Source organism: Rutidosis leptorrhynchoides, chromosome 7 (assembly GCF_046630445.1).
Source record: "Rutidosis leptorrhynchoides isolate AG116_Rl617_1_P2 chromosome 7, CSIRO_AGI_Rlap_v1, whole genome shotgun sequence".
Classification (NCBI taxonomy): domain Eukaryota; kingdom Viridiplantae; phylum Streptophyta; class Magnoliopsida; order Asterales; family Asteraceae; genus Rutidosis; species Rutidosis leptorrhynchoides.
In genome coordinates, this window is record NC_092339.1 from 257,897,946 (window position 1) to 257,915,773 (window position 17,828).

At 29.7% G+C, this 17,828-nt stretch overlaps 1 pseudogene; it reads left to right on the forward strand.

The window, feature by feature from the left end:
- Positions 1-5: 5 nt before the first annotated feature.
- Positions 6-17,077, forward strand: LOC139859970 (uncharacterized; annotated as a pseudogene).
- Positions 17,078-17,828: the final 751 nt, after the last annotated feature.

Genomic DNA, 17,828 nt, shown 5'->3' on the forward strand with positions numbered 1-17,828 from the left:
CGGAGATGGAAGTAGGGCCAGTGGCTTCGGGTCAAAGAGGTCTAACAATACCATCTTCATTAGTAGAATCGATAGATCGGTAACTCTTAATATGGCATAGTCCACGTTTGGTAAGAATGGTACACTTTTGGAAATAAATTTTTGGCCGTCGAGGCAATATTCGTTTGTTTCTTTTGTTGATGATTCAGACGCGTTGAAGGCTGTAAAGGAGTTCAATAGATCGCCCATCTTTGGCCGCCTTATACATGTAGGATGGCCAAAACGCAGAAATGGAGATGGTCGATCGACTGCTCCGGTTACTAAAGATTCTGAGGTGCAAATTAGCACCTAATCTGTTGGTGTTACAGCAAATCCATTTTTTTTTTTGTTTTACTGCTAGATATTGTTCCCTTGTTAGAGATGAAAGTTTCTTGTTTCTTGATTTCTTGTAAAGCTCGAGTTTCAAACATATGCAAATTTGGCCATTTCGGTTACATATGCTTTTCTGGAGACGAGGAGAGTTTCAATAATATCGTTAACTCTCAGTCGACGGAGTTCGTTAAGATTACTCCATTTTTGGAGAATGCAGATACGTTCCATGGTTATGCTTGGTTATATATAACGGGTGTTGCGATTACTTGTGTGTCCGAATATAGTGTAACGAAAGTGGCCAAATTGTTTGGCGAGTTCTTTACCATTTCCAAATCGACTTCGTATTTTGATTTGGTTGTCTCCCTGTTTGATTTTGTTAAGTCAACATGTATGAAACACATTCACGATGTGGTTACGGTTGATATAGATGATGAGAAGAGATCGAGGTGTAGTGTTTGGGTCTCAGAAATATTGAACATAAATAGTTTGAATCGGGTTCTTTTCGATGAATCTGATAAGCCCTTAACGGAGTCGACTAATCGTTTCGTGGTGTCAAGCAGATCGAAGACCGAAGGTATTATGAACCGTCTTGAAAAACAGCAATTAGTGAAGACTGCCACAGTCAACTCAGATGCTTCGGGTTTGAACTATTCGGGTCTACGTTTTGGGTCTGTGCAGGTTGATAATAATATTTGTGGTAGAGGTAATGTTGGTCAAATTGGTTCAAGGCATGGTTTTGACTCGAGTCCTTTTGTTTATAATCACAATGGTGACTCTTTTGAGTTGGATGTTCTTGTTGAAGTTTTGACTGTGGGGTTTGATGTTATTACGAATAAAATGGGCAATAAAGACTTGATAAAGAAGGTAGTTGATGTTCATGGACTAACTCTAAATGAAAGGACCCGTCCTAATCCATCCGGACGAAGTCCATATCGATTATAAACGATTCACAACAGTTGATTACATCGCGAGGTACTTGACCCCTATATGATACATTTTACAAACATTGCATTCGTTTTTAAAAGACAAACTTTCATTTACATCGAAAGTTGACGGCATGCATACTATTTCATAATATATCAAACTATAATTGACTAATCAATAATCTTGATGAACTCAATGACCCGAATGCAATGTCTTTTGAAATATGTCATGAATGACTCCAAGTAATAACTCTAAAATGAGCAAATGCACAGTGGAAGATTTCTTTCATACCTGAGAATAAACATGCTTTCAAGTTTCAACCAAAAGGTTGGTGAGTTCATTAGTTTAACATAAATAATCTTTTCATAATTTTAATAGACCACAAGATTTCATATTTCCATTTCTCATAAACATACGTCCCATGCATAGAGACAAAAATATCATTCATATGGATTGAACACCTGGTAACCGACATTCACAATATACATATAAGAATATCCCCATCATTCCGGGATCCTCCTTCGGACATGATATAAATTTTGAAGTACTAAAGCATCCGGTACTTTGGATGGGGCTTGTTGGGCCCGATAGATCTATCTTTAGAGTTCGCGTCAATTAGGGTGTCTGTTCCCTAATTCTTAGATTACCAGACTTAATAAAAAGGGCATATTCGATTAGATAATCCAACCATAGAATATAGTTTCGATTACTTGTGTCTATTTCGTAAAACAGTTATAAAAGCAGCGCATGTATTCTCAGTCCCAAAAATATATATTGCAAAAGCATTTAAAAAGGGATTAATGAAACTCACCTAATGTATTTTGTAGTAAAAATACATATGACAAAATTGAACCATGCAGGGTTGGCCTCGGATTCACGAACCTATACCATTTGTGTATTCATTAATACATATATAATTATAATCGAACATATATATTATTACTCTTGAATTAATTGTTATTTTAACTATGTTCTTCATTTATAATCTAATTAATTACATTTAATAATATTTATTACAAAAATAATAATATAGTTATGTTATACGTAGTAAATATAGAGTTATATAACTAATAGTTGTTTTGATAAAATAGTGTTGTTATTAATAAATAAAAAATAATAATTGTTTCATCCTAATATAATAATAATCATAGTTATAAAATGATTATTTTTATCAAAGTAATACTTTTAATAGTAATGTATACTAATAATAATAATAACTATAAAAATAGTGATTTTATTAACAATAATAATAATACTACTATTTTTACTAATAACTATAATGATAATAATGTTAATAATAAGGTTACCGATAACAATTTTAATCATAGTATTTATGTACTCATGTTAATACATATATTAGTTGTTAAAACAAATATAATAATAACCATGATAATAATAACAATATACTTATTTATAACTATCATAATAATAATAATAATAATAATGATAACTAATAATACATATAACTATGTTAATAATACTTAGCTATAATACATTTAATAATTATAATACTAATAGTATTAATAATATCTAATAATAATAACAATAATAATAATCACAACATTAATAATGATAATATTAATAACAATAATAAAAATGATAATGATAATAATAATAAAAATTCTTGGTATTTAAATCTACCTTTAGAAGCCTTAAGTAAAAAGAATGCACCAATTGAGGATCGAATCCGAGACCCCTCGCTAACCCGTCACCTCTCTTAACCAACCTGCTGTAACCATTTTTCTGATTTAATGCATAACTCATTAATATTTAAATCGACTTTTTCAGTTATCATCTTCTTTAACTTTCGTAAATTCAATCAGAGATCAATCCAATTTTGTAATGAGTTTCATATACAATTTAGGATCCATAAACGACACAGAATCAATTAGGGGTTTGTTTGAATTAATTAAAACAACATAAACAAAAAATAAAAGAGCTGTAACAGCTCGTTAAGTTCTTCAAGAACTCTAAATCACTCTCGTAAATTTAGGAAGTTTTAGACCCCGATTCCTGAATGAAATAAGTTCAAATTCATTCTTAGAAACTTTCTAACCTCTCAATTTGACTTAAAACATAAGCACATTCATAAATTTCACGAAGGAACAGCCGTTTGACTTTTTTAAAATCAACTTTGACCCCAAAATTAAAATTTGATAGAATGATTTGGACCTCTAAACTTTCCAGATAGTTTACATAATAGATTAACAACAATCTTGCATTTCTCATTTTTGAAATTCGTAAAAAAAATCGATCTATTTGAAAATTGAAACAAGAACAGGGCAGTGCCTGTTTTCTTCGTTCCTTTTGATTTAATTCCACTAAATAAAAGCTGTATGGGTTGGTAATTGATATTGAAGATGTAATGGTGATTAAAAAGAGTAATATCACAGTGTAATTTCTTTGTTTTATAGACAATTGATTCGTCTAGGACAATTAATCAGAAAAAAAATATATATAAAAAAATAATAATAATAAAAAGTATTCATAAAGATTACGACCTGCAACAGAATTTGGATTCATTCAAATACTTTTTCACTGATTGGTACTAATTGGAGACAGAAAACAATCTTCCACGGGCTTGAAAGTGATTTGAACAGAAAGCGTGATTCTTTGCATTTATTTATATATTAAATTGTAATTTATATATATATATATATATATACATATATTTATATAAAAAAATCTGTATACGTATTCATTTATAAACAAATATCTGTATTATGTGTGTATATATATATGTAATTATATATATATATATATATATATATATCTGTTTATATTTTTGTGTATATATATGTAATTCATAAATTTTATTATTGGTAATGTTATAAAATATTAATACTAATAATTTATTAATATTGCTATCGAGATACAATTAATATTAAATTAATAATAATAATAATAATAATAATAATAATATCAAATAAATATTAATAATAATACAGATATGATAATATTAATACATTTAATAATAACTAATAATAATATTAGTTATATTTATATTATTAATGATAATACTAACATTAATAATAATAACACAATTTATATATATATTTTATTTTAGAAGTAATATTATTACTAATATAAATATTAATATGAATATTAACAATAATAAAAATGCTGAAATTAATGATAATGATATTAATATATCACTTAGCTTCAAACTTGTAATTACAAATAATATATTAACTTTACACTATATTATATAATAATATTTATTAAATATTATATATCACAATATATTAAATAATTATTATTATAATTCATATAGACTCATAATATTATATATGTAAAATGGTAATTTATTTATTCTATTTATTATTTCACATTTTTAATTCCTAAGGTTTAAAGTATACATTATGGATTATATATGTCCATATATTTATATTTACATGTACCTATTTATTTACAAAGTAAAGTAAGGTTTAAAGTATACATTATGGATTATATATGTCCATATATTTATATTTACATGTACCTATTTATTTACAAAGTAAAGTTGGTGAATCATCGGGAATAGTCAAAGGTCAAATGATTCCATATAAATAGTTCAAAGTTTTTGAGACTCCACATTACAGATTTTGCTTATCGTGTCGAAATCAAATAAGATTCAAGTTTAAATTTGGTCAGAATTTATCGGGTCATCACAGTACCTACCCGTTAAAGAAATTTCGTCCCGAAATTTGAGCGAGGTCGTCATGGCTAACAATAAATATGTTTTCCTGACGAATATGAGCTGATAAATAGAGTTTTATCATTAGATAAAATAATTCGATTATTCAAAGCATACGAATGAAGTTATCACAAAAGAGTGAAATGAAGTGAGTATAGGTTTGTCTTGACTTTTGACGTAGTCATGGTTGAATTTAGAAAATAAGGCGCGTCTTAACTTTTGACATTGCCTTGGTTGAATTCTAGAATTCAAGGGATTTAAAGAAAATCTTGAAGATCTATAAGATCTGATTCTTCAGCAAATAAGGAAATTAAGATCTCTATAATTAAATACGGTGATCTGCCTCGATTACTCTGCCTGATATTTCCATTATAAATTAAGCTCTTCAGTTCCATTATTCTCACCATTCCTATGCTTCCTTCCTTAGTTCATACATCTAAAAGATTGTGAAAATGCTTAGTCCAGTTCTAATCCTTGATACTTTCCTAACCTTCATATCTGTCATTCTTCTTTTCAATCTTCCACCAGAAAAAAATTGTTTCTTTTACTTTTACCCTGGGGTGATACTATTCTTAATTATGCCGTGTCTTTATTTTGTTATTCCTATTAACATCCATGGTTTGTAACCTCCGTGTTGTTATTGGGATTTATATTTTCTCTTATATTTTGGAGCCCTTTGCCTTTTTATTATCCTCCCGTCCTCTAGTAAAGCGAGTAACGGTTCAGAATTCGTAAATATGGAGTTTCGAATGAACTTAATGTTATAAACAAGAAAGAACGTTACCGCACGATTTGATTTGTCAAATTACCTGAATCACTGAGAATAGAACTATCAAGAATATATTTTCTTGATATGTTCAGAAGTTAAGCAGAATGAAGAAGTTATGTAACATGGCACCTGATGAAGTTATGGTCTGTGAATCATCAAGTTTCATTAGAAACTCAGCATGACTTACTGTAATATAATCATGTTGATCAAGTGTCATTATATTATACTAACTCATGCATCAGTTCCCAACATTACTTCAATAACATTCATATTTTAAGCTCGAAAGTTTACAGAATATAGAAACTAACAGTTTCTATATGATGTAATACTAATAGCACGAAGAGATTAATGATTTCAGATAAGAATAGTTATAAAAATATCTCTAGAAATATGGAGGATATTTATAATGAAAGATACGATAATATCTCGGAATATCTAAGATCAGAGGATGATAGAAACTATTGTCTGCAAGGGTTTAGAGTAAGGAGCAAGACATTCACTAAAGACTTTAGCAGACATTGAATCATTTGGATTCTTTGAAGTCAAACTTATTCTTTGTGATTTGTCCACGGCTTTCTTCATAGTTTCGCATAATCTGCTTTTCGGTACTAAATTTTTTCTTGAATGTTTCTAATATAATGATACATCGGAAGCACGAAGAGGTATATAATTTTGGACGAGAATATTTATGAAAATATCCTCAGAAATATCGAAGATATTGATGATGATATTTTGGAATTTCTAAGTTCGATGATTGATGAAGAAAGATTTTCTGCAAGATTTTAACATGAGTACGGAGCAAGATATTCATTGGAGGTTTCATCGGATCCAGAATTACCTGGGTTCTTTGAATATATGGTATGGTCCTTGTATTTGACCTTGATCTCCTTCATGGTTTGCTCAATCTGTTTTTCAGTACCAAATTTTTCTGAGCTTTTTCAACATACTATTGTTTATCATCAAACCTTCGATGATTATGGTCGTTTACGGTTGTCTATGGTTTCTGCTGCTTCATTCAACTTTTTCAACATTCAGAGTATTGATTTGTGACTGAGTGCTTTTCGGAATTTTAGAATAAGAGATCATAATTCTAAGAGATAAATGTCATACATATAACTGTTGATGTAGATATGCTGTGAGTTTTCAAAGTACTGATTGCTGATTCCCGGTAATTGTTATGGCAGTTCTCGTTACCAGATGTGGACGAGTATATGATACGGTTTCAATGAATAAATATAATGATTTGTCAGAGAGATTTAAGCCAAAAAGCAACGAGGTTGCTGGTAATATGGTGGAATATAAAAGAATTTTCCGGTATCAAAAGGGTAATTGTATATATCAGGATTATAGTAAGGCTACTTCGAATGAAAATTCGAAGCTGACTTGTTGGAGCTGTGACAAAATTGGCTACTTTGCAAAGGGATTGCAAAGTTTTTTTTTTTTTTTTTTTTTTTTTTGCTAATAAATGCCAAAGGATCTGACGTGGCTACGTGTTAAACTTTTACTCAGTTGTCGAGAGTTTCTCAGGTGCATAACTATATGCATAAATTTTTCCTTCCGTAGATGAAGTGCGGTTGATTCATCCTATCGATTGAGGTGTTTTCAAGAATCATGAAAGTTTGAACGCATATTGGAATCGTCAAGATACAAATGAGGTTTAAGTTGAAATCAAGTGGCAAACTTGAAGAGATGTTTAGTTTCATATGTTATAATCAATATTTTAATTCATTTCAATTGTCCAATGTCATTAGTCCACAGTTCATAGTCCACAATTTGTAGTACAACAATTCATATATAGTTTAATATATAATATTCGAATTAATTAATATGTATCGTGACCCGTGTACATGTCTCAGACTCGATCACAACTCAAGCTATATATATTATTGTAGAATAACCTCAACCCTGTATAGCTAACTCCCGCATTACTGCATATAGAGTGTCCATGGTTATTCCAAATAATATATATAGATGGGTCAATATGATATGTCAAAACTTTGTATACGTGTCCCGATACTTAAAATGTGTAAAAATAAATAACAGAAATTAAATAACGATAAATAAAGTGCGTAAAGTAAATAACAGAAATTAAATGACGATAATTAAAATTACGAGAATGTAAATTGCGATAAATAAAATGTAATCAGTTAGCTAGGAACAATTAGCTAGGAACAGTTAGCGTGGATTCTTAACACAATTTCTCATAGTTAATTAGTCTGTTTCTAACAAATTTTATTTTGTCATATGTTTTCTTCATTATGCCACTTTTTGGATTCTGAAAAGTCAAAATCCGAATATGAAATTGAATAAAAATGGTTATTCTGCGGTGAACGGGTACGTATATCGGTGAATGTAAGTAGGATAGTAAATGATTGTTGAATCATATTCGAAGAATGTACAGTGTAATTTATTAATGTGAAATCTAAATATTCCTCGGGTATTACCTACCCGTTAAAATATTTTCACCATTAACAGTTTGTACAAAAAAATTTTAATTACAATCTTTTTGAAAACATACTTAAATATATATTTTCTTCAGATGTAATTATAGATTTAATGAGTTAATATAGTATTAATCTCATTTGATTTACCGTTAGAACTAAGATACATAATCTATAAAACATAAGAGATTACATAATTGCCATGTCGAACGAAGATAAAATAGATAGAACGATACGTAGAATGATGATTATGCTCGTGGTACAGAATGTGATATTGAGGCAAAGATTGTTGATGATACAGATGATGTTACTGATGGTACTGTTGGTGTCGGTGATGTTGCTGGAGCTGGTAAGTTTTGCACCATGTTCTCCAAATTGATTACTCGAGCGCGAAGTTCGTTGACTTCTTATATTATTCCGGGATGATTGTCGGTTGAAACGAGCGGATGAATAAGGTTTAGAATCTGAGTTATGATATAGTCGTGGCGAGATATTCGGGAAATAAGGGTGAAAATGGTGTTACGAACAAGTTCGCCGGTAAGTGCTTCAGGTTCTTCGCCAAAAGGTGATTTCAGTTAGTGGAAGGGATCGCCTTCTGCGCGTCTCCATTGATTAAGTCGAGTACGAATCCATCAGATGAATTGGGGATGGATGATTGGTTGATTCATTCTGATGATGTTGCTTCCGGAACTTAGATGACTATCCATTCGGAATAACTGTCGGGATAACTATCGGAATAGTTTTCGAAATCCGAGGGACTCGAATTAGTTGAGGGATTCATCTCGTACGATCAGATGAAGGATTTTCGATAAGAAATAGATTATAGGATATAGATTAGTATCCTGCAATACATGATTTACATATGCATATATAATACTAAAATCCCATAAGTTACGGAGGAATCTACGGAAGCTGTCAGGCAAAGGTAACTATAACAGATACGCTATGATATGAATTTTGTCTATACACTATTCATGCAGTCAATGCAATAAGATGTGTCTAGACTAAGAATAATAAGCATGTAATTTACTAAGGATGATAAGCAAATGATTTCCGACAAAAATGATAAGCAAAACTTCTGACATGCAGACACGGTCGAAGTCCAGACTCACTAATGTATCCTAATGACTTATCAGTTAGACACACTAATGCAGACCCGGTTCACTAAGACTACCGCTCTGATACCAACTGAAAGGACCCGTCCTAATCCATCCGGACGAAGTCCATATCGATTATAAACAATTCACAACAGTTGATTACATCGTGAGGTACTTGACCCCTATATGATACATTTTACAAACATTGCATTCGTTTTTAAAAGACAAACTTTCATTTACATCGAAAGTTGACGGCATGCATACTATTTCATAATATATCAAACTATAATTGACTAATCAATAATCTTGATGAACTCAACGACCCGAATGCAATGTCTTTTGAAATATGTCATGAATAACTCCAAGTAATAACTCTAAAATGAGCAAATGCACAGCGGAAGATTTCTTTCATACCTGAGAATAAACATGCTTTCAAGTTTCAACCAAAAGGTTGGTGAGTTCATTAGTTTAACATAAATAATCTTTTCACAATTTTAATAGACCACAAGATTTCATATTTCCATTTCTCATAAACATACGTCCCATGCATAGAGACAAAAATGTCATTCATATGGATTGAACACCTGGTAACCGACATTCACAATATACATATAAGAATATCCCCATCATTCCGGGATCCTCCTTCGAACATGATATAAATTTCGAAGTACTAAAGCATCCGGTACTTTGGATGGGGCTTGTTGGGCCCGATAGATCTATCTTTAGAGTTCGCGTCAATTAGGGTGTCTGTTCCCTAATTCTTAGATTACCAGACTTAATAAAAAGGGCATATTCGATTAGATAATCCAACCATAGAATATAGTTTCGATTACTTGTGTCTATTTCATAAAATAGTTATAAAAGCAGCGCATGTATTCTCAGTCCCAAAAATATATATTGCAAAAGCATTTAAAAAGGGATTAATGAAACTCACCTAATGTATTTTGTAGTAAAAATACATATGACAAAATTGAACCATGCAGGGTTGGCCTCGGATTCACGAACCTATACCATTTGTGTATTCATTAATACATATATAATTATAATCGAACATATATATTATTACTCTTGAATTAATTGTTATTTTAACTATGTTCTTCATTTATAATCTAATTGATTACATTTAATAATATTTATTACAAAAATAATAATATAGTTATGTTATACGTAGTAAATATAGATTATATAACTAATAGTTGTTTTGATAAAATAGTGTTGTTATTAATAAATAAAAAATAATAATTGTTTCATCCTAATATAATAATAATCATAGTTATAAAATGATTATTTTTATCAAAGTAATACTTTTAATAGTAATGTATACTAATAATAATAATAACTATAAAAATAGTGATTTTATTAACAATAATAATAATACTACTATTTTTACTAATAACTATAATGATAATAATGTTAATAATAAGGTTACCGATAACAATTTTAATCATAGTATTTATGTACTCATGTTAATACATATATTAGTTGTTAAAACAAATATAATAATAACCATGATAATAATAACAATATACTTATTTATAACTATAATAATAATAATAATAATGATAACTAATAATACATATAACTATGTTAATAATACTTAGCTATAATACATTTAATAATTATAATACTAATAGTATTAATAATATCTAATAATAATAACAATAATAATAATCACAACATTAATAATGATAATATTAATAACAATAATGAAAATGATAATGATAATAATAATAAAAATTCTTGGTATTTAAATCTACCTTTAGAAGCCTTAAGTAAAAAGAATGCACCAATTGAGGATCGAATCCGAGACCCCTCGCTAACCCGTCACCTCTCTTAACCAACCTGCTGTAACCATTTTTCTGATTTAATGCATAACTCATTAATATTTAAATCGACTTTTTCAGTTATCATCTTCTTTAACTTTCGTAAATTCAATCAGAGATCAATCCAATTTTGTAATGAGTTTCATATACAATTTAGGATCCATAAACGACACAGAATCAAATAGGGGTTTGTTTGAATTAATTAAAACAACATAAATAAAAAATAAAAGAGCTGTAACAGCTCGTTAAGTTCTTCAAGAACTCTAAATCACTCTCGTAAATTTAGGAAGTTTTAGACCCCGATTCCTGAATGAAATAAGTTCAAATTCATTCTTAGAAACTTTCTAACCTCTCAATTTGACTTAAAACATAAGCACATTCATAAATTTCACGAAGGAACAGCCGTTTGACTTTTTTAAAATCAACTTTGACCCCAAAATTAAAATTTGATAGAATGATTTGGACCTCTAAACTTTCCAGATAGTTTACATAATAGATTAACAACAATCTTGCATTTCTCATTTTTGAAATTCGTAAAAAAAAATCGATCTATTTGAAAATTGAAACAAGAACAGGGCAGTGCCTGTTTTCTTCGTTCCTTTTGATTTAATTCCACTAAATAAAAGCTGTATGGATTGGTAATTGATATTGAAGATGTAATGGTGATTAAAAAGAGTAATATCACAGTGTAATTTCTTTGTTTTATAGACAATTGATTCGTCTAGGACAATTAATCAGAAAAAAATATATATATAAAAAAATAATAATAATAAAAAGTATTCACAAAGATTACGACCTGCAACAGAATTTGGATTCATTCAAATACTTTTTCACTGATTGGTACTAATTGGAGACAGAAAACAATCTTCCACGGGCTTGAAAGTGATTTGAACAGAAAGCGTGATTCTTTGCATTTATTTATATATTAAATTGTAATTTTTATTTATATATATATATATACATATATTTATATAAATAAAATCTGTATACGTATTCATTTATAAACAAATATCTGTATTATGTGTATATATATATGTAATTATATATATATATATATATATCTGTTTATATTTTTGTGTATATATATGTAATTCATAAATTTTATTATTGGTAATGTTATAAAATATTAATACTAATAATAAAACTAATAATTTATTAATATTGCTATCGAGATACAATTAATATTAAATTAATAATAATAATAATAATATCAAATAAATATTAATAATAATACAGATATGATAATATTAATACATTTAATAATAACTAATAATAATATTAGTTATATTTATATTATTAATGATAATACTAACATTAATAATAATAACACAAATTATATATATATTTTATTTTAGAAGTAATATTATTACTAATATAAATATTAACATGAATATTAACAATAATAAAAATGCTGAAATTAATGATAATGATATTAATATATCACTTAGCTTCAAACTTGTAATTACAAATAATATATTAACTTTACACTATATTATATAATAATATTTATTAAATATTATATATCACAATATATTAAATAATTATTATTAGAATTCATATAGACTCATAATATTATATATGTAAAATGGTAATTTATTTATTCTATTTATTATTTCACATTTTTAATTCCTAAGGTTTAAAGTATACATTATGGATTATATATGTCCATATATTTATATTTACATGTACCTATTTATTTACAAAGTAAAGTAAGGTTTAAAGTATACATTATGGATTATATATGTCCATATATTTATATTTACATGTACCTATTTATTTACAAAGTAAAGTTTGTGAATCGTCGGGAATAGTCAAAGGTCAAATGATTCCATATAAATAGTTCAAAGTTTTTGAGACTCCACATTACAGATTTTGCTTATCGTGTCGAAATCAAATAAGATTCAAGTTTAAATTTGGTCAGAATTTCTCGGGTCATCACACTAAATTCTCATGATATCACGGACAAAGATTGTAAAACCACCTTGGAGAAGAACGATGATAACATTACGTTTGTGGTTAGATTTGATCGATTGAAAAAGGAGAAGAAGAAAAGGAAGGAAGATTTGTTGGCAAAAAGTAAAGTAGATTCGAAAGTTGAAAGGCTTGATTGGTCGTAGTGGAAGACTTTATTGTGATTTGTTGGAAAAACCCTCAAGATGGAAGAGATGGTGGTTTATTGGTTTTCGGGAGAGGAGATATATCCGTGGAGGCTTTCGCGATATTCGATGATATGATGACACGTTTGGCCGAGGAGAGAGCGCCGGACAATGGATCCACCAATGTGTTTCGTACAAGAGAGAGAATCGGTCCGTGAAGAATACTTTGAAAGAGACGGTCAATGGTAGATTGCAAATGGCGGGTCCTAGAGGTTGATTGTTGTGATTCGTCTTGTGTACTTTATTTGATTTCTTCCTTTTATTTTCGTGTAGTTTTCGGATTTGATTAGTTAGTTAGTTAGTTTTTAGGTTTCGGGTTGTTATGGAGACTCATTTATAGATAGTTCGTGTGTCGATGGTTGATTTTCTAAGTGCGAGCTTTTCCATTTCCCCGTCTTTTTGTAATCCATGTTAAGGGCGTTTTCTTTAAAAAACGACCTCGTATCTATATGAGTTTTAGTTATTTTGCAGATAAAAAAATGTATATAAAATGTACTCTACTTCAGATACCAGTAACACATCACAAAACCATGTGACTTGTGAGTGTTGCTCGTTGTTAATTATCCGAATTCCAAAGATCAATAAAAGAAAGTTACAGGTTTACAACCTTTTTTTTACACGAACAAACACAAATCAAGGATCTACAATATTTATTTGAATGGTTCATCGCTGAATGTTGAACAATTCAGCTTTCAACGCGTTTTTTCTGACCTCATAATGACAGAGGATATTGAATGGTTCAACATTCAGTGTGTTGAATTATTCTGAACTAGAATTCTCTCTTAACCATTAATCACCTAAATTAAATGTAATATTCTATTTAAATTATATCAATAGCACTTACTAAATAATTATTTTATAATTTTTATTCATGTTAAAGGTTAATATTTCATTCAGAATTTTTGAATCGTTTACATTATGAATTATTCTAGATTAAATTATTTAGTTTAATTAAATGCACTCTTAATAGATGGAGCAATAAATAAATAAATAAATAAACTTTAGTGACTATATTGTGATAAAACCAAACTTGATAGGCAACCTAAAGCAAACATCAAAATTTAGTGATGAAAGTAGAAAAACAAAAAATTAAAAGGAGTAATTTGGGGTTGCAAGGTTGAAATGACTTGCAACTAGGGATGGCAATGGCCACCCGATCCGGTGGATATCCATCCGATCCACCCGCTTTGTGATGGATATGGATGAACCTAAATGGATATGGATACGGATATGGATGAATCTAAATGGATATGGATATGGACATGGATGAAAAGTTTCATCCATGGATATATCCATTACCACCCGAAATACGTTTACAAATACATAAATATAGATTTTTATGCTTACATACCATTAGATTTATATTATGCTTTCAATCCCTCAATAAAATAACTATCATATATCATATATTACAATAAAACACGTATGTCTAACAAAATAAACTTACAAATTTCATGTTATATTCATTATTGCTATACTACGTTTTTGTCTTAGTCACATATAAGAAAATATTATAACAAAGTTTTAATATCCATTGGATATCCATTAACCTGCTTAATCCACTGAATATGAATATGGATGGATGACCTGAAACTAAACGGATATGGATATGGATATGGATGAACAAAAATTAAATGAATATGGATATGGATATGGATACGGCATCACCCGATTCATATAGTATCCATTGCCATCGCTAGTTGCAACGTCTATCGAATCCCATTAACAAGATTTCTCGTAAACCCTAACTAACAAGAAAATCCCAAATCAATTTCATTATCAAATCACATGAATCTGTTATTAGCTTTAATCACTATCATCGCTCAATGACCCTCCATGTTAGATATTCAAATGCTATCATCACCACAGGTAAACACACCTTCAATTAAGAAACATCCTAAAGTTGCTTTTAGGTTTTTTCATTGGGTTGAAAGACAACCAGGTTTTACACCTTCAAATAATTCATTTGTTGCTATTTTTGAGATTCTTGCTGAGGGTAATTTGATGAACCGGGCGGCTTTTTCTGTTATGGAAAGGTTGGTATGTGGGAATTTAAATGGGGTTGTTGATGTTTTAATCAATTGTAATTCGAATGTGCATATGGTTGCGAAAATTCTCGACTTTATGCTGTGTTTTTTTTTTTTTAGTTAAAAATGTGATGGTTGAGCAATGTTTACGTGTGTTTACCAAAATGGTTAGAAGTAAGTATTTGCCTGATGTGAAGAACTGCAATAGGATTCTTAAAATGCTTAAAATTCGCTGATAGAAGAAAACATAATATGATGAATGAGTTTAATATCAAACCCGATATCGTAACGTACAATACTTTGTTGGATTCGTATTGCAAAGAGGGTGATATTGATCAAGCTATTGAACTTATAGAAGAAATGAAATCGAGAGGGTGTGAGCCTAATGATGTTTCATATAATGCGATAATTAGTGCGTGGTCAAAAAAAGGTGATTTTGAACAGGCAAAAGAATTCATTTCTAAAATGTCGATAACGGGTTTAAAGGTTTACAAGTTACAACCCGTTAATTCGCGCGTATTGTGAAAAAGGTTTAATCGTGAACGCGTTTAATCTTGCTGAAGAAATGGCGATTTCAGGTGTTTCACCAAGTGTATATACATACAATATTCTCATGTGCGGTTTAAGTAAACAATCACGAGTTATTTATGCTAGACAACAACATTCCGAAATGTTAAGGAGAAATTTATTACCCGATATAGTTTCATATAATATCTTGATTTACGGGTATAGTTTGTTAGGGCGGTTAACCGAGGCTTTTTCGTTGTTATACGAGTTAAAACGTATGAATATTTCCCCTACGATGATTACGTACAACACCCTTATGCACGGTTTATGCATGAAGGGTAATTTGGAAAAAGCGAGAGAGTTGAAGGGAGAAATGGAAAATATTGGTTTTTCGCCCGATGTTTACACGTATACCATATTGGTCAACGGCTGTTATAAGGTCGGTAATTTGACCATGGCTAAAGAAATGTTTAATGAGATGATGTGGCATGGGTTAAAGCCCGATCATTACGCGTACACAACGCGAATCGTTGGTGAAGTTAAGCTTGGTTATAATAATGTGTTTAAGTTACTAGAAGAAATGGAGGAAAAAGGTTTTGCGCGTAATTTAATCACGTATAACGTGATTGTTTGCGGTCTTTGTAAGACCGCAAACGTTGAAGAAGTTGGTAAAGTGTGGAAAGATATGATTTCGAATGGTTTTCTTCCGGATCATGTGACATATACGAGTATAATTTGTTTGTATTTGGAGTCGGGAAATATTCAAGAAGCGAAAGATTTGTTTCACGAGATGAAATGCAAAGGGGTAAATCCGTCAATTGTGACTAACACTTCTTTAATTCATGCTCATGCGGTTAGAAAAAGAGTAGGGTCGGCGTATATGTATTTTATTGAAATGCAAAAAAATGGAATTGATCCGAATGTGATAACATACAACGCGTTGATTAATGGTTATTGTAAATCAAGATTAATGGTAAAGGCGTATAAGTGTTTTTATGAAATGGAAGAAAGGGGAATAATGGCGAATAAATATTCGTACACGATTTTGATAAATGGGAATTGTAATTTGGCCTGTACTAAAGATGACCCAGTTTAACTCAACATGTTACCAGACAATAGAAGATTTCACTTTATTGCTTATACGCCTACTTAAAGTTATTTGTGTAATACTTTGCCTTACCTTTTCAAGGTTTTTTTTTTTTTTTTTTTTTTTTTTTTTTTTTTTTTTTTTGTAGTGATATTGACTCTGATGTCTACTATACATTTCAAGACGAAGATTTTGATATACTACAACAGCTCGCAATGAAAGAAGAATCTTGTTAACAGTAGGAGGGGATGTTATAACAGGTATGTAGATGAGATAAGTGTCTAAAAAGTTAAAAAAAAAAATTGTATTCTTTCATTTTTTTTTTTTACCAAAACGAGTCTTGATGTATGATGAATATGTCAACCATAAAGCCATGCCCTTTTTCTGTTCGTACACGGCTAACTAATCTATTATACAACTTATCCGTATTCAATGGAATGTATGAGATTTTTTTTTTTTTTCAACTTATGAGATTTTTTGTAAATATTTGTTGATGGTTCTTGACAACATGAATTAGAAATTTTTTCATGACATGTTCATATTTACATTCACACATGTAATGAAATTAAGAAACAAAAGATCACACAGGCGTGTATGTTCACAACACAAATTGACTTGTATTGACTAAGCCAATGATTTACAGAGATTAGATGGACAAGTGTTTACACACACTAGAAAAGAATGCTAACCGACACCGTTACTTAGCTAGCTCACGTGCTCTGCTCATGCACACATAGATAAACTCATAACATTGTATAATTAGGGTTGAGCTGCTTTCGCTAGTATTGGTTTTCTAGCCTAGTTTGCTTGTTTTCTTGCCTTCTTCGGCTTGTATTGTGTTTTTATTGTAGGTGTTTTGTGGTTTTAATTAAGTCTTTTAGTTATTTTGCCTAAAAATTAAAAAATACACGTTCACACATAAATATGTATACATTGATTTTGATAATACTACATTTTGTCCATCATGTTG